This window comes from Poromitra crassiceps, assembly GCF_964638095.1.
Source record: "Poromitra crassiceps genome assembly, chromosome: 12".
Lineage (NCBI taxonomy): Eukaryota > Metazoa > Chordata > Actinopteri > Beryciformes > Melamphaidae > Poromitra > Poromitra crassiceps.
The window spans coordinates 5320197-5338728 of NC_139632.1; positions in this window are offsets into that span (position 1 = coordinate 5320197).

Genomic DNA, 18532 nt, shown 5'->3' on the forward strand with positions numbered 1-18532 from the left:
GTGATCTGAACTGATGCACGTCGAGGTAGCTCACAACAATCCAAATGGCTTCGTAACGGCTACGCTTCTCTTGTTTGTTTGGCAGCATATAATTCAGTGGGCAGAGTGCCACAGAGAGATCTGTATCTTTCATACCTCCACCCCAACACTCATCATCCCTCCACTCAGCATAGAGACACTGCGGAGTGCGTCATCGTTCAGAAACCACGCCCAAAACGGGGGGGAAACAAACAACAAACAACTCCCCCCCCCAATCCTGGCGTTCTCCTATGTCGCGTGTTGCACACGTGTTGATTTTTGTTTTGCACACCGCACTATGAAAACAGCACGGTAGCATTGGGACTGCTCGCTAACTGGTCACTACCTACGTGTTCATCTGGATGTTTTAGGGGTGCTCGGATGAAATCCATGTGTGAAACGACCAATGCGTGAGGGACCGCCTCGCTTGTCCAAATTCCACGCCGCGCTTCCTAGAATTCAAAGTCACGTGACTAGCGGTCACATGACTACTGTGCCTCTTGTCCAGGGTGCCTGCATCGTTGCTTTCTGATGAGAGGGGGCTACCTTTCTCTTTGGGAAGTGACGACAATGGTTCCTGACCAAAAATGGCAGTATTTGACGATGTTACGACCCCCAGTCTAGGGTCTGGGGTTAGCAACATGAAACCACACGGGCAACCGTTTTAAAGTACAAAACATCGATTTATTGTACAAATAACGAGTAGATAAGGCACCAGAGGAAGGAGAGCTCTAACTAGCAGTCAGATCTGGTCCAGCAGGTCCGCCGCCCAGTTAGCTGTTACCTGAAGTTACCTGTTAGCTGAAGTTACCTGTTAGCTGAAGTTACCTGCGGCGAACACTGCTGTTCCCTGCACATCGAGTAGCGTCTCGTTCCTGCCTGGAAACACAAAAACAACAGAACATTGCTTTACACGTATACCAAAACCAAATGCATGAAAACAATTAGACAAAGTGATGTGGTGTGTGGATGAGAGTGTAGGCTACTGGTCTCACACTCTGGTACAACTCTGCTGAAATGAGGTGCCTCTTCTCTTGTAGGCAGACTGATGTGGCTCTGCTCCAAGCAGCAGCAACGTCCACTCATTCACCAAACCAGCTGCATCTCCTGGAGATGAATGAAACCATAAGACACAACGCCGACAAGGTTATGACCCGCCACACGGAAATACGGCACGGAAATGTCGTCCTGCCGCCCAGACAAAGAAGAAGAAGAAGAATAAACGACGCCAGTCGTAACAGATGACTTGGGAGTGAGAAGTGGTTGGTTGTGAAGGATCATACCCCTCTGTGAGTCCTTCCAGCTGTTGATAGGGATTCACTTCATGAGAGGCGAGGTGGAGGTTGAGGGATTGAAAGCAGGAATACAGATGGAAGAAAATCTCCGCCAATGTCTAGCAGCTCTCCCTGTTTCTCCACTTGAGCACTCGCCATATTGTTGACGTCCTCCAGAGGCCTTTTTGCCAGAATTGATAGCTAGTGTTTTCCTCCATGTATTGTGTCGAAAATGCCTCTGGGGCCCAGAGAAACCATTGAATACTGATTGTGAAATATTAAAAATGTATGGAAGAATCAGCCAGTTTCCCTCGTTTTCCTCTCCTCCTTGTTGAGGTTTTCGTGAGAGCAGTGGTCAGCCATGTGTATCCTTCTACGAGGGATCAGCCGAGCAGCATTTTGGTCAACAAACTGCGTCACTGGGTGGCAACGGCAATGGACAATTTAAAAACTGCGACAGTTCACACATCTCTAACACGTCATGCATATATTATACATCAAACTCTTGAGCTACTTCTGCTCTCACTCAGAATGTCAAAATATAAGCGATGCGATGTATAGTTTTTGAGATATTAATGTTTGTTTGGCACAACTCATACTAGTTAACTGCCGCGGGGTTACGCATTTTTGGGTGGCAAGTGATGTCACGCTGATTCGTCCTATAGGTCAGCCATGTGGCTAGCCTATAAGTGGGTCACCTCGTGCTACAGTAGTCTCACGTGGTCAGACCCACCGTCGATGTCAGCAAGCTTCCAGTGCCGTAATAACCAAGTATTTACCAGATATTAACCCGATAACCACCAGGTATTTTACCTGGCAATTAACAGGTACTTACCCGGTCATTATAGATTATAAACCTCCACTATTGCCCATCAGGTAGTGTAGTTTTGACCGTGTTACCTGGCAATAACAGTTATTAATTACCAGGTATTTACCCAGTATTTACTAGATATTTACCCGATAACTCCCAGGTATTTACCCGGTAATTACCTGGTATTTACCCAGTAATTATAAACTTGTACCATGTACATTCCAAAACGTTGTCAAGTAAAACCTCACGAGTTACCCAGTAAGTAAGGTGGAACTGTACTGTAAAAGGAAGCCTTGTTTGTTTCCATGGTATTGCCATGTTCTTGCAGCAGGGACTAGCACGCACAACTCCTGCTTTTTAAGCAGCTTAATTGGTGCAGGTTGCAGGGAGATCACAGGAACAGAGGTAGGATCATCACTGATGATGGCTTAAGGCTGAAACGCGTCTGTTTTTGCCCCTATTAAAACTTCAAGAACGACTTCTAATGTGAGTGCTGTTGCCTACCTCTATTACCATGTTCTTACCATATCCTTTGGAATAGAATATCTCATCGTCCCTGCTATCAACACAAACTTGTATCATGTACCATGTAGATTTTGGTGGTCAAAGGTCAAAGTCCAAGGTCACTGTTGATCTCAGGAACGCCATTTCCTAGCTCGTTAACGCGATATCTCAGGAATGCCTTGAGAGAATTTATTCGAATTTGCCTCGAACATCCACTTTTTCATCCACAAATTACCGGGTAAATACCTGGTTGTCACAACACAACAGTAAGAAGCTTCAGACTAAAATCCTTAAATTCCAACATTGCTTTTTTTATACATTTCTAAGCTTTTTTATATAAATGTCTATAGCTGCACCTTATAAGCAGAGCAAATCACAGCAATCATATTTAGCTACATGAGGTTCCCTCTGAAGTCTAATCCTGTGTTACGCTTCCATACCATGGGTGTCACACGAAGGTTCAGATAGGTATGCCTCGCCTGTGTGCTTTTCCACATATGTATGGTAATTGAAATGCTCTGATTGAAGCAAACCCCAACCACCATACCTGTAGGTACAAACATCTTGAAGTACTCAGGCTTAACAAATGCTTATGGGGCTACCAACAGATCCAGGAGATTCCAGGACATTTTCTGTAATCTTAATGATGTGTGTGTGTTGGGGTGCAACGCGGGTCCATGTAGGGACACATGTGTGCCTATGTCTGTGCATCTGGGTGTGTGTGTGTGTGTGTGTGTGTGTGTGTGTCTCTGTGTGTGTGTGCGTGTGCGTGCGTGTGTGTGTGTGTGTGTGTGTGTGTGTGTCTCTGTGTGTGTGTGCGTGCGTGTCTGTGTGTGTGTGTGTGTGTGTGTGTGTGTGTGGGTGCGTGTGCGTGTGTGTCTCTGTGTGTGTGTGCGTGTCTGTGTGTGTGTGTGTGTGCGTGTGTGTCTGTCTGAGGGTATGGCAAGTAAATGTGTGCTATAGGTGGGCACTCTGGCCTGAAATGTATTCATAGCCTTTAGCAAGGCTAAAGCACCTTAACTGTACTGGTAGAAGTCCAACACACTAATCCTCTCTCCCCTCCTCCTGAATCCCTCTCAAAGTTGGCCTTGGGGTTCGTCACTAACCCAGGTACAGCATCTGGATAATGATGTCCTCCTCTTCCTCCCCGCTCTCTGCAAATTCAAAACGCGTGTTTGCTTGTGATAAGGAAAACAAATGTACCCCGCAGTAATATGGGGCGTAATTGAATTGACAACATAGCAGGGCCTTATCTGCCTGGTTCTCTCCAGGCGTATCAGGGGAGCGACGTGCCGAGCAAGCCCATGATGGAGTAACCGCTCCTGGGCCACCAATGAGCTCTTGACCCCTGCTGCTCACTGGAGCATGTCCTAACAGACAGTATGGAGAAGGGTTATATAAATGAGGTGTGTGTGTGTGTGTGTGTGTGTGTGTGTGTGTGTGTGTGTGTGTGTGTGTGTGTGTGTGTGTGTGTGTGTATGTGTGTGTATGTGTGTGTGTGTGTGTGTGTGTGTGTGTGTGTGTGTGTGTTTGCGCGTGTGCGTGCTTGCGCATGCGTGCGTGCGTGCGTCCAAACCGCAGGGCATTGATGCGTCTGAGAAAGCATCTCGTTATAGCTGCCAAATGTGTGACACAGGGAGGTCACAGCGTACTTTTTTCTTTCTTTTTTTATTGGTTTATTGTGACGGGACAATGCACATTAATGGACATGTTCAGAAATACAGAAGCCTCTATATACAAAAACATGTAAATATGCCGGAATTAGCTAATGCTAATTTACATCCGTAGTCCCCAATAAATATCAAAACAGTCACTCATTACATTCATTCAACGCACAAACTGAAATATACATGTAACGTGTCATCGCAAAAGATACCACAGCATTACAGACATCAAAATTACAGCAAAACACAGACAGGATGTACGCAACAAACTGATATACCTGTAGCGTGTCATCGCAAGAGATACCACACATTACAGACATCAAAATTACAGCAAAACACAGACAGGATGTACATGCAGCATGTCAGTGCTAAAAGAAGAAATACTACACCTTCCATTCGACAGGTTACAAGATAACAATACATAGAAACAATATGAAGGCTACTCTACTCTCTCTTAAGTGTTACACTTAAGTGGTGAAGTGCCTAGTGCAGGAAGAGAAGAAGATTTGGAAGGCAGCTATTAAGCTAGTGTTCACAAATTCACAAAGCTAGTGTACACTCATACACACTGACAAGCACACACTCCCACATCAGACAGGCTCGACCCAGGGATACGGCTGGGTGGCAAAGGCCACTCGCAGCACAGCAGACACAAGAGCGATTGTGACACACACACACACACAGACACACACACACACACACGCACACACACGGTGAGGCTGTCTGAGTGAACTGTGACACCCCATCAGGTTACCATGGCAATGGTGGTTTGATCCAGGCACACGAGATGTGATTTGGTTCTGACCAAGCTAATTACGCTGCAGGTACAACCCGGGTGCTCGCAAACACATGTGTTCCTCATTCCATCTATACGGCACTGTGAGGCTGTCAACCTCAGGGGATGGAGGTGAAGGGAGAGATAAGTGAGTAACGATTGATGGAAGGGAGGCAGAAAGAGGGGATGAAATGAGAGTCAACATGGGAGGGAACGACGGGCGACAGAATGAGGAAGAGGGGGGGGAGGATTGAGAGAGTGAGGGAGGAAGGAAGGAAGGACTCGAGCTGGATAGGTGGAGGGAGAGAGGGAGGGAGAGCGGGATAGGTGGAGGGAGAGAGGGAGGGAGAGATGGATAGGTTGAGGGAGAGAGGGAGGGAGAGATGGATAGGTGGAGGGAGAGAGGGAGAGGTGGAGGGAGAGATGGAGAGGTGGAGGTAGAGAGGAATGGAGAGATGGATATGTGGAGGGAGAGGGAGGGAGCGATGGATAGGTTGAGGGAGAGAGGGAGGGAGAGCTGGATAGGTCGGGGGAGAGAAGGAGGGAGAGATGGAGGGAGAGATGGATAGGTGGAGGGAGAGAGGGAGGGAGAGATAGGTGGAGGGAGGGAGGGAGGGAGAGAGGGATAGGTGGAGGGAAGGAGGGAGCGAGGGATAGGTAGAGGGAGGGAGGGAGGGAGAGATGGAGAGGTGGAGGGAGGGAGGGAGAGAGGGATAGGTAGAGGGAGGGAGGGAGGGAGGGAGAGATGGAGAGGTGGAAGGAGGGAGGGAGAGAGGGATAGGTGGAGGGAGGGAGGGAGGGAGAGAGGGATAGGTGGAGGGAGAGGGAGAGGGAGGGAGGGAGAGAGAGAGGGAGAGGTTGAGGGTTAAGGGTCTGATGGGTCATGTAGCTCTATTTGAGAGCTGACAGGGAGGCTGATGCTGTGGCAGAGGCCAGCAGAGAATCATTACTCCCTACCTTTTGCACTGCACTAGCTGTCTAACTTACTGACACCGGTGGCCGTTAGAGTAACTGCAGGCAGGGTGTGCACTGTCTGGCTTATTATAGCTACATTCCCTTTTGGCTCATTTCCACCACATTTTACAGCCCTGCACAGCTCGTCACCACTCGGCTCTACTTGTTTCAACCCGATGGACGTTTTGCTTCCACCGCTGGTTATCTGCCCCCGCCCACACCTGGTCGTCATAGCGACCGCATATCTGCCCTCCGCCTATAACCGAAGTAGGCTATAACATATAACGTTAAAATTAAATCCATACACAGAACTTTTAAACTGTTTATGAAATACTGGTGCCTCTAAATGACCTACAGTGTACATGGGCAAATGTGACAATCGGCCAGGAGAATGCATATCACTTTGTTGTTAGTCAAACTCACATGCATGCGCTGCGCGAGGGACGGGGGTTGCGCTACAGAGTGAAGCCTCTACCCCGGCGGCCTCTCACCAGGCAAGACCGTGGCTTCACCAAATCCCCGCCTGCGGCCTAGCGGAGCCGACGCTGCACACAGCTACAAAGGGCTTCCTGGGGAGCGGATTTTTTTTCTTCTCTCAAAACAATTGAAAACCACCGTCATGTTAAGCTGAGTAAGGAGATCGCTTTTATTTCACCAGAGCTGAAGGCAGCAATACAAAAGACTGATGGAAATAACATAACAGAAGAAGGTAAGCCCCCTGCCCCACTAAACTGGTATGCAGCTTCAGTCAGTAGATTAAACACGATTCTGCCTGACCAATCAGTCGTCAGTGCAGTGTTTTCACGTCACCGTATGGTACCGGGTTCACAGCGCTGGAACCTCAACAGAGCAGGGTCCAAAAGCAGCACGACTCAACCCCGACTCAACCCGGGCTGTCCCCGTTTTTGATCGGTGGAATGAGACAAAAAAGCGAGACGAGCTGGGCGGGGCCGCGTTGATACCAGCGGTGGTAGTCTCTGTTTAACAGAGAGCTTTATCACTTGAAATCACTTTCAAGTCTGTTTAGCAGAGAGCTTTATAACTTTAAATCACTTTCAAGTAAAAAAAACAAAACAAGGGCCATGGTAGGGCAGTGTAGCGCTGTCGCCTCACAGCAAGAAGGTCCTGGGTTCGATTCCCACCTGGGATGCTGTGGGCGCTGAGTTGTGTCCCCATCTCCATGTCCTCAGTGCCTATTATTGCCCAGGTGGGCTGGTCAAATGGGCCTTTCTGTGTGGAGTTTGCATGCTCTCCTGGGGTTTCCCCCAGATAGGAATTCCCCACTAAAACAAACATGCAAAAAAACCGCAGACAAACTCTATATCAGACCATCTGACAGACATAATCACCTCCCGTGTGCATTCATTCATCTTCTTCCCATCAACATGCATGCAATACAAGGCAGTCATCATAATATTATGGGGGGGACACATCCCCCCCATAATATTGGGGGGGATGCTTGCTCGAGGAAGATAATCGGCTGATTCCATTGTCTGAGGGGAGGCCCACAGTCTCAGACTTTGAATACCCCTGGCAGATGATAGAAGTATTTTCACCTTTATTAGGCCTGTTTATGTTTAAAGGGGGACTAACCCCCCAGATATGTATCAGAACAGTGATTTGAAAATACCTATGGAAAAAACCAAGAAATGACATATACTCTTGTCTATACTAGACTCTTTGGCTGTGTTCAAGTCAGGATTTTTTTCGGAAAACGACGCCATTACAGTTTGCCTACCGCCTCGAAAATAATTTATTTGAGAGGGGCAATATCTTTATAAATATCAACAACTAGCCAACGCTGGTGGTCTGTATGGAAACAGTGTTGCTTAAAATGGTTGAAAGTTATATAAATTTGGTAATTCAGTGGCGAACTAGAAATTTAATTATTTTTCTCCATGTGTGTGTATGTGGCGTCTGTACCTATCGCTAGAGCAAAGTGAGGCGAGGCTCGTTACCGCAGGACACCGCACAATAGGACAAACCCCCCGCTCTGGGGTAACACAATGCGAGATTTCTCCACGTCATTCCCTCGTCCAACTTGCCATGAAGTCCCTTTTTCATTTTAGTTTGGGGGCTTTTCGTGATTCTTGTTAAAAGTTGTGCAAAAGTTTTCCTCTCAGCGCAGTGCAGGCTGCGCCTCCTCCCTCCTGCCAGACCCCGGCTGGCGAAACAGCCTCCTGCATGCATGGGGCGCTCTGTAACCTCACGGAGCAGCAAACAAACACAGACAGAAATAGCTGGTGTGCGATTTTTCTGCTCAATACAGTCTGAGATTGGGTACAGGATTGAGGGAATCCTGCATCTGTTTGCGAAGGTGCGACTGGACAGGACGCTTTTCACAGACAGGGGCACAGCGTCAGTAGCTGAGTAGCCTGCTATAGTCGGAGCGAGGTGAGTGTCTCTCAGGGCACAGCTGCAGAGCTCTCCTCATCCTCCTCCGCCCATTCAGTCTGTCCAAACTCAATACCGATATAATCTCAGTATGAGATGCAGGGAAATATATTATATTAGCCGATGTGTTTAGAGCAGCGTTGTCACGTTGTAGTATAGCGTTATATTTTACATGTGCGCTAAACTGCAACGAGATTTGTTTGCGGAAATGTCAGACTGTTCCCATGCAAAAGCCCCCGCCTCTCACTACTGCTGTGTGCTGCTGCTTCTGCGCGCCCCCCCCCGCGGGTGCATGAGAGCAGACTCCCGTTTGACTGGCCGGGAGAAAGTGCTTCCAAGTCGGACTGATAATATAAACAACATAATTAGAGCTTATCTAGGTAAGATATTAATAATGTAATGACACATTCAGTGATAAACTGTCTACAATGAAGACATGTGTCAAATATGACAACGTGGTGTTCAGTATTTTAAGAGCACAGGGTTTTTGGTTGGGACTGATTTAGAGCAACACAATGCCATGTCGTTCCTTTTATGATTATAGTGGCGTTTATTGATAGTATTGTGTTACATAGGAGTTGGTAGGAAAATAACAGGCGATTGTAATCAATTGACAGGTGATTAACAGGTCAAGTGACAGCATGGGAATAGGCTTGGAGTTGTGAGGAGCCGAAAGGGTACAGGGGGAGTAGGGGAGTAACTATCTTGAAATCCCATAGTCTTTGGGGACAACCTGACGTCAGGTTGTACCAAATATCCCATTCATTTGAGGGCAAAAAAAAAAGCAGTGTTCCACCCTTAGAGGGCGCTTATGCCAGGTATGCTGCTGAAAAATGATACAAATGGTAAAATGGCAACAGTTTGGTCACAAATGTAGAAATTTTGACCAGCATTCTTCACACATCACCCCCAAAGTCATATATATTGGTTAAAAGCTGAAAAAAGTGTTTTAGGGGGTTAGTTACACTTTAAGTTGAGACAGGAAAGAGTGGCAGAGAGAGGGTGCTGACACTGAATCCTGGACCGGAATTCGATCCCAGGATGTCACGTTTACATGGCACATGTAAACAACACATGACTTGTGTTGTTCAAGTCACTATTTCGAGTCCAAGTCGAGTCTCAAGTCCCCACTGTTCAAGTCCGAGTCACCAAAGGAGAGTCTGAGTCGACTCCAGTTCAGGAGTAAACTCGCGTTCACACAGGACGCCGAAGGAACGCTCAACCGAAGCTGTACCTACGCTCTACCCACAAGTTTCATTTTGGCGTCCTTGTTAACAGACAAAGCCGTTCACACCACCCGCGCGCGTGCCACGCTGACGCCGTGCCGAAGCCACGCTCACACCACGCCGAAGCGATCAATCAGGCCTGACGCTGAATTTCCAAGCTTGACGGTGAAGCTGTGAAGCCATGAGGCATGAAGTCAATGGGAGTTGTGTGGGTGGGTTCAAGGCACAAGAGTAGGTGCTGAGAGGAGCTGAGGAAAAGAGAAGGCGTCTTGTGTGAACAACAAGGCGTACGTTCAGCTTGTGCCTGCTTCAAGCTTCAGTTCTGCTTACGTTTGGCGTCCTGAATGTAGGCTTAGCCTGTTGAACATGAGCGTGAATCCACATGTAGGTGGAACACACTTGCCTGCTGCCCTTGTACAAAATCGAATAATGTCACAGTATTAATAGAGCGATCAATTTCTTATGCCAAATTAATATGGCCTATTAAAAAAAACGGTGTATCAATTAACCAATCCGAGTCCTCGTCTCCAACATACGAGTCCAAATGCATGAATGCTCATGTCCAAGTCGAGTCACATCACAGTGACATCACTGATGACATCACTGATGACATCGCAATTGCTTGAGTGACATCACTGATGACATCACAATTGCTCAGTTACGAGTGGTGGTGCCCCCCATAATTTCTCTTCTGGGATCATTAAAATATTTCTGAATCTGATTTCTATACATAAATTTTGCTCCCCTGCCGGAGTAACTAGAAATTGGGCAGAAGTGCTCAGTGGGCTAGCTTGAGGTTTGGAAGAGCGGAAGTGATAGTGAAAGCTGCAGTTCCTCGAATGGCCACTTGAGGCTGGACCCAAAAGGGAGTCATTCCCATTCACCCCCAAGTTAAAATGCTCCACTTTGTAACAAGATTAAGCATGTTTACAGGCTGCCTGGTCCAAAACATGGTTTTGGCCTATATAGCTAATTTCAACTTTCATAACAACTGTATGGGGGGTGAATTTTTAGATTTTATTTATATTGTATTTTTATTGTCCCCAGATCCTCCACCAGTTCATATAATTTCCAATGGATACTGACAAAAAAAGAACAGGTAGGCCTATAGCCTACATTGAACACTGGAAATAGCCTACCTTTGATAAGCACTAACCAAAATATATTTGCCAACTCACCAAATGTCATAGGCTACATTTTGACCGGTTGCATATCGAAATGTGGGATCAACAGTCTTTTCTTTTTTTCCCCTTTGGCCACAATGGGAAATTCTTTATTAAATCTAAACTATGCTTTTCTGTTATCCCCAGCCTTACACAACCCATTTGTATTTAGGCCTATAGTTGCACACACGTCTTTCACAGGAGTGCCTTTATTGCTCTCGTCGTGGCACTGGCAGAGACGCTGTATTGTATTTCCCAGACGCGCCCAGCAGACAGCCAGACAAGTGTGCGCACACATGACGCAGCAGTCTGCCGCTGGCTGGCTGGTGCGCTGATTAGGTAACATCCAGCAGGTTGAAACTAAGGTTACAGTGTCCTACTCCTACTCCTACTCCTACTCCATCTGTAAAGTAACCCCCTTCCTGTGTGACGGTCCCTTACTACTTACTACCCGCTATGAGATGGATATTTCGGCAGGCAGATGAGCGCGGCTCGATTTCAGGTCAGAGGCGTTTTACATAATTCATCACCATTCTGCAGCCTCCTCATATCCAATAGCCTCTATTATTACGCATAGCCTAATTCACACGTTGTGCCTGTGAAACACAATAGGAAACGCATGTCAGCGACTGGGCAAATTATTAAAATACCAAATTGAATATGCTGCTTGCTGCACATCATATTAAGCAGGTCATGCGGGGCTACTGCAGCAGTGGTGCGCCCCGGTCCCGTCTCCTCCGCTGGTATAATTCGCAGACGCTGGAGGAGGTGGGGTTTACTGACATCAGCACTGTCGCCGCTTACTACGCTGTTCAGCGGGGCTGAGACTGTCTGGTGGAGCCCAGCCACGCACCTATCTATCTTGATGGGCTTTTATGGATGTCTGGGTTCGGTCGTGGGGATTTATGTAGCGTGTGTTAGCGGGCCATCTGTGTACCGAGGCGTCGGGGAAAGATAACGGCGCGTCAGTCAGTGGCAGTCGGAACGGTGAGTTTGCTGCGTGTTTTTTGCCAGTAGACAGTGGGTAGACTGGTGCAGGACGAGTTTGTCGGGGCACGCTGTCTGGCGCTCTGAAGTTGTTATTCGCCTAGTCACGCTTGTTGTAATTGATAGGCGCTTATCTACTCCAGCCTTGATAAGCAGGGTGGTCGTCATTTTTTACACTGACTCTACTATATTTTCACAGCCTCCATTTGTCATGATTTATTGACTCTTAATTTGTGTAAATGTGTGAAATAACAGGCACTCCTGCTTTGGTGATTAGCATAATGCTCTGGCCTAAATTCATGCCTGGGTATGCAGAATATTATGAAAGAAGTCATGTTTTAGGTCCTAATAACAAACAAAGATATATTATGTGACAATAACATTGTAACTTTATTGAAGTTTGCAGGTGCATCGGCGGTGGTGTCGGGACGTATGAGGAGAGGCTGCTGCAGAGAAGAAAGGGCACAGGAGCTGTGTGGGAGTAGGCACACAGGGGCGCGCTGAACAAACCCAATTCTGCACTGCAGTGGATTTGCTCAGGTGTGTCAGTGTGGGCGGGTGTCACACTTTGACAGAGGACACAGAGAGAGAACAGACCCCTGGTTAACCCTTTCTCAGCGCGGCGGCCGGGCGGCACCCACAGAAGAACCTGCAGAACCTCGGGGGCATTGTCTGTAGGTCACCTAGAAGAACCTGCAGAACCTCGGGGGCATTGTCTGTAGGTCACCTAGAAGAACCTGCAGAACCTCGGGGGCATTGTCTGTAGGTCACCCTGTCCTAGAAAACTGTGCCACCCTCATTTTCCAGCCCCTCCCCATTACAGACACAGTGTAGTGGGCTAGTCTGTCTGCCTCACTGCTACCTACACAGTCTGCCATGTGGATCACAAAAGCATGCAGGCCTCTGACTGGAGAGCTGTGAGCGACCGGACGATTCTTACTGTGTGGATTGTTGTTCGAGAGCCAGACGTGTGACCAAACTAAGGACTGAAGTGCGAACACAGACCGACCGTCTGGCTTATATATTTTAAAAACATATCTAGTGAACTTTCATCGTAGCTGGAGGACTTATATTCTGCCTATATCGTTGTTTTGAACCGTCCTGGATTAAAAAGGTTCTGAGAAGTTTATAGAACTAAAGGTGTGGAATTACACCTCAGGGATCAGATTTCTATTTTGTCCATTTCCACTGTGTCGTCCAAGTCACAGCAAATCTCAGGCGGCTGCGGCATCAGAGGTTTTTCCCAGGTTTAGACGTGGAGTTCCAGTTTCACTTCAGGGATTTTAAACAGATTTTTAAACCCGGATTTTTTTATTAACCAAGTCATTGAATTCACCGTAACACAGCAAATCTCAGGTGTTGTCATTTTTTTGTGTGGCTTTTGGAACCACCCTATGACCTCCTGTTAACATGGCATCTGACAGTTTCCAGTACCGGGCGCTCTTTGAGTACAAGCGAGAGCGCGGCGACGACATCAGCCTCCAGTCGGGCGACTTGCTCACGGTGCCCAAGGCCTCCGTGATGGCCACAGCAGGACCGGACTACCAGGAGGGCGACGAGCGGAGCCCCAAAGGCTGGCTACATGGCACCAATGAGCGGACCAAAGACAAGGGAGACTTCCCGGGAACCTTTGTGGAGTATGTTGGGGTGGTGAGAGTGGGCCCGCCCGCTGCCAAGCCCTGGCCCAGGCCCGTACCCCCGACTCCTGGGGGATCACAGGCCGCTGTGGGGCCTCAGCCCCCTGGGGCCACCCCTGCCTCAGGTGAGTGTCACCCAAAATAAGTCGATATCTACTCTCCTTGGTTAGAGATCGAGTTGTTGTTGTTGAAGTGGCTATTGTTGCATATTAACCCTACCTGAAGCCTTGTAGGCCTAACTATGCATTCACACCTGGGCAATTTGCGCAATGAGATTACAGATGACAGACAAAACATACATACATACAAAATCAATACAAACGTGCGAGACTCGATTTTGTCCTGGTGTGAACGATGCGAAACTTCGCAGCGCGGGATGAAGTTCGCAATATTCGCCTCATCACCCATTCGCTCAAGTTGAAATTTGTTCAACTTTGGCGAGTAAATTTGCGCGGTCAAACTTGCGGCAAGTGAGGCTTTTTTTCCCAGCCTTGGTGTGAACGCACAGTGAACAATAGTATCTCTCTTTGTCTGAGAAGGATTCCCATTCAACCTTTTGGTGTTTTGTTTACGCTGCAGGAGACCCAAACTTGAATTTGAGGCAAAGTTATTTAGGCATACTAGTTGTTTAAGTAAAGTGTGAGCAAATGAAATCTGTATGTTTAGCATGTAGCTACAGATGTAGCTTCCTCAGGCTGCTGTACGTACTCTGGGGGAGGGGGGGGGGTCTACGTCCATACTTCTCACCCATGGTGCAGTTCTTTCTGACATGCAATTCCCCCATGATGTGGCTTACTGCAACTCGTTCCCTCGAGTATATCTCGACAGGCTTCCACCGCTGTTGTTTTGCAGTATGTCTCTCTTACACAGAATAGAATCTAATATAGCCATTAGAAGATGCATTGCATTGTGAAGCTTGCGTATGTATGTACTGTATGTATGTATGTATGTCTGTCTGTGTGTATCGGCGCAGGGCACTCACAGCCTGCTGGATCTTTTTGGATGATTTATTTAGAACCCAGAAGCAGTCAGTCAGTCGGCAGCAACGAGGACGAGAGAGAGCGACTTGGGGAACGCAGCCCAAAATGTATAAAGCATTGTTGTGAAACCAAATGCCCCACTTAAAAAGCTATTCTCAACCCTGCGTGCTTTGATGAGTGTTTTTACAGGGTTGGGGTGGTTAGCTCTGTTTTAGCCCTGGGTGTCTGGTAAGGGCTATGTTGTTTTAGCCCTGGGTGTCTGGTAAGGGCTATGTTGTTTTAGCCCTGGGTGTCTGGTAATTGGGCTATGTTGCGGAGTGTCCACTGCGTTTATGGCTCTTCATTTGCTAAATGGGTCAGACAGACGGCAATGTTCTCTCCTCTCCATCCTACGCCAGCTCTCTGCTCTCTCTAATTGTCTCGCCTGCCCGTCTCTTTTATGGGAGTGGCTTAGGTCAGTATAAATAATATACTGTTCTAGAGTCGGGTCTATATCTCTCTCCCTCTCCCCATCTGCCCCTTTCTCCCTACTCAATATGGTGTTACTGTATCAAACGCCTAGTCATAGCATGTGTGCTAGCTGGTCAATATGGTGTTACTGTATCAAACTCCGTGTCGTAGCATGTGTGCTAGCTGGTCAATATGGTGTTACTGTATCAAACTCCGTATCGTAGCATGTGTGCTAGCTGGTCAATATGGTGTTACTGTATCAAACTCCGTATCGTAGCATGTGTGCTAGCTGGTCAATATGGTGTTACTGTATCAAACTCCGTGTCGTAGCATGTGTGCTAGCTGGTCAATATGGTGTTACTGTATCAAACTCCGTATCGTAGCAGGTGTGCTAGCTGGTCAATATGGTGTTACTGTATCAAACTCCGTGTCGTAGCATGTGTGCTAGCTGGTCAATATGGTGTTACTGTATCAAACTCCGTGTCGTAGCATGTGTGCTAGCTGGTCAATATGGTGTTACTGTATCAAACTCCGTATCGTAGCATGTGTGCTAGCTGGTCAATATGGTGTTACTGTATCAAACTCCGTGTCGTAGCATGTGTGCTAGCTGGTCAATATGGTGTTACTGTATCAAACTCCGTGTCGTAGCATGTGTGCTAGCTGGTCAATATGGTGTTACTGTATCAAACTCCGTGTCGTAGCAGGTGTGCTAGCTGGTCAATATGGTGTTACTGTATCAAACTCCGTATCGTAGCATGTGTGCTAGCTGGTCAATATGGTGTTACTGTATCAAACGCCTAGTCATAGCATGTGTGCTAGCTGGTCAATATGGTGTTACTGTATCAAACTCCGTATCGTAGCATGTGTGCTAGCTGGTCAATATGGTGTTACTGTATCAAACTCCGTGTCGTAGCATGTGTGCTAGCTGGTCAATATGGTGTTACTGTATCAAACTCCGTATCGTAGCATGTGTGCTAGCTGGTCAATATGGTGTTACTGTATCAAACGCCTAGTCATAGCATGTGTGCTAGCTGGTCAATATGGTGTTACTGTATCAAACTCCGTGTCGTAGCATGTGTGCTAGCTGGTCAATATGGTGTTACTGTATCAAACTCCGTGTCGTAGCATGTGTGCTAGCTGGTCAATATGGTGTTACTGTATCAAACTCCGTGTCGTAGCATGTGTGCTAGCTGGTCAATATGGTGTTACTGTATCAAACTCCGTGTCGTAGCATGTGTGCTAGCTGGTCAATATGGTGTTACTGTATCAAACTCCGTGTCGTAGCAGGTGTGCTAGCTGGTCAATATGGTGTTACTGTATCAAACTCCGTATCGTAGCATGTGTGCTAGCTGGTCAATATGGTGTTACTGTATCAAAGTATCAAACTCTGTGTCGTAGCATGTGTGCTAGCTGTCAGCTGGTCAATATGGTGTTACTGTATCAAACCCCTAGTCCTAGCATGTGTGCTAGCTGGTCAATATGGTGTTACTGTATCAAACTCCTAGTCATAGCATGTGTGCTAGCTGGTCAATATGGTGTTACTGTATCAAACGCCTAGTCATAGCATGTGTGCTAGCTGTCAGCTGGTCAATATGGTGTTACTGTATCAAACTCCTAGTCCTAGCATGTGTGCTAGCTGTCAGCTGGTCAATATGGTGTTACTTTTATCAAACTCCTATTCCTAGCATGTGTGCTAGCTGTCAGCTGGTCAATATGGTGTTACTTTTATCAAACTCCTATTCCTAGCATGTGTGCTAGCTGTCAGCTGGTCAATATGGTGTTACTGTATCAAACTCCTAGTCCTAGCATGTGTGCTAGCTGGTCAATATGGTGTTACTGTATCAAACTCTGTGTCGTAGCAGGTGTGCTAGCTGGTCAATATGGTGTTACTGTATCAAACTCTGTGTCGTAGCATGTGTGCTAGCTGGTCAATATGGTGTTACTGTATCAAACTCCGTGTCGTAGCATGTGTGCTAGCTGTCAGCTGGTCAATATGGTGTTACTGTATCAAACGCCTAGTCCTAGCATGTGTGCTAGCTGTCAGCTGGTCAATATGGTGTTACTGTATCAAACCCCTAGTCCTAGCATGTGTGCTAGCTGGTCAATATGGTGTTACTGTATCAAACTCCTAGTCATAGCATGTGTGCTAGCTGGTCAATATGGTGTTACTGTATCAAACTCCTAGTCCTAGCATGTGTGCTAGCTGTCAGCTGGTCAATATGGTGTTACTGTATCAAACTCCTAGTCCTAGCATGTGTGCGAGCTGGGTAACTCTCCCCTCCTTACGTTCCTCTATCCATCCCCTAGCATCTTGCAGCAACACAAGGGTGTATTTGTCCTGAATAATTGATTGGCTGGCGCACTGGCTGCCTGACACGCCACATTCCTGCAGTCACAAATCACCCCAGTGGTGTATAGCGGTAGCACGGGGCAGCACAACAGCCTCTGCTGAGGGAAGCTAACTGATCTGCAAACTCCATCACTGCTGACAAGCAGGCACGCCCTGCCCTGTTTTCCTCACAGTCGGCAAGAACATTCCTGAGGGTGTATCGAATGATTTTTCTGAGAATAAGAGTGATCTAAGATCACTGGTCCATTCAAATAATTTAATAATAATAATAGTGATCTAAGATCACTGGTCCATTCAAATCATTTGATATGTAGTGCGTCAGATGGCTTAAAGTCCTCCTCCATTGACGAGAAAATACAGACAGACCTTTGAATCCTGGTTTACCAGGAAAAGGATTCCTGCCAATTGAAATCATTTCAGGTGTGAATCCAGTTCATCTACTGCAGGTGAACCTCATTTTGACTGCTATTGTTACTGTTGTAGGTTAGGAGGGGACAGAGGTGGAAAGTGACCAATTACAACTACAGCATATACTCTACTTGAGTACATGCTTTAAGTCACTTTTCTAAGTACTTTTCAAAGTATATAAGGATGCAAGGCAGCTGGACTCGCAAAAACGACATGACGATCACACGAGAAAGCCATCTTGCCATGCTGCCAGATCAAAGTGGTGCGGACCAGTCAGTGTCCGAGGAAAATATCTTTCTGGTGCACACGTATCCGCTAACCGGATTCTGGGTCCTGCCATTGCGCATTGGTCACGCCCCCCAGGTCCCCGAAACCTCACCAGACTACCTGTGATAGACGGGATAGACAGATGGTTCATCCAATCTGTCAAGTACTTTTTGAAAGTGTTTTTGCCATTTTTAACCGGCTTCCAAATAAGAGTTCCCAGATGGTTCTGTGAAACAAACCATCCGGCAGCATCAGGTTAAAAGTATTAGCACTTAGTATGAGTACTCCTATAAATACTCTAGTTTACACTAGTGATTATAACAGGACCGTCCCCAAACCTTGAAATTATAATGCTTGAAATTATAATGGCATCATATAATTTGCAAGGTGCCACACGGAAATGGGAGTGATGGTCTATACTTTTTTCTGGGTAATTTGAGAACTTTGGAACTCAATGATATTCTTTCAGACGGGAATAAATAACTGTACATTTTAGCAAGTTAGTCTTCAGCCTCTTACTGTACAGTATAGTCATTATGATGGTAAAGAGCATGTGGAGGTTGACATCGTGGAAACGTAGAGCAGAGGGTTGAATCTTGTGATGTAGCAGAGACTGAATCAGCCCAACTGACAGTCCAATTATTCTAAATATAGCAAGAGGAGATTTCTC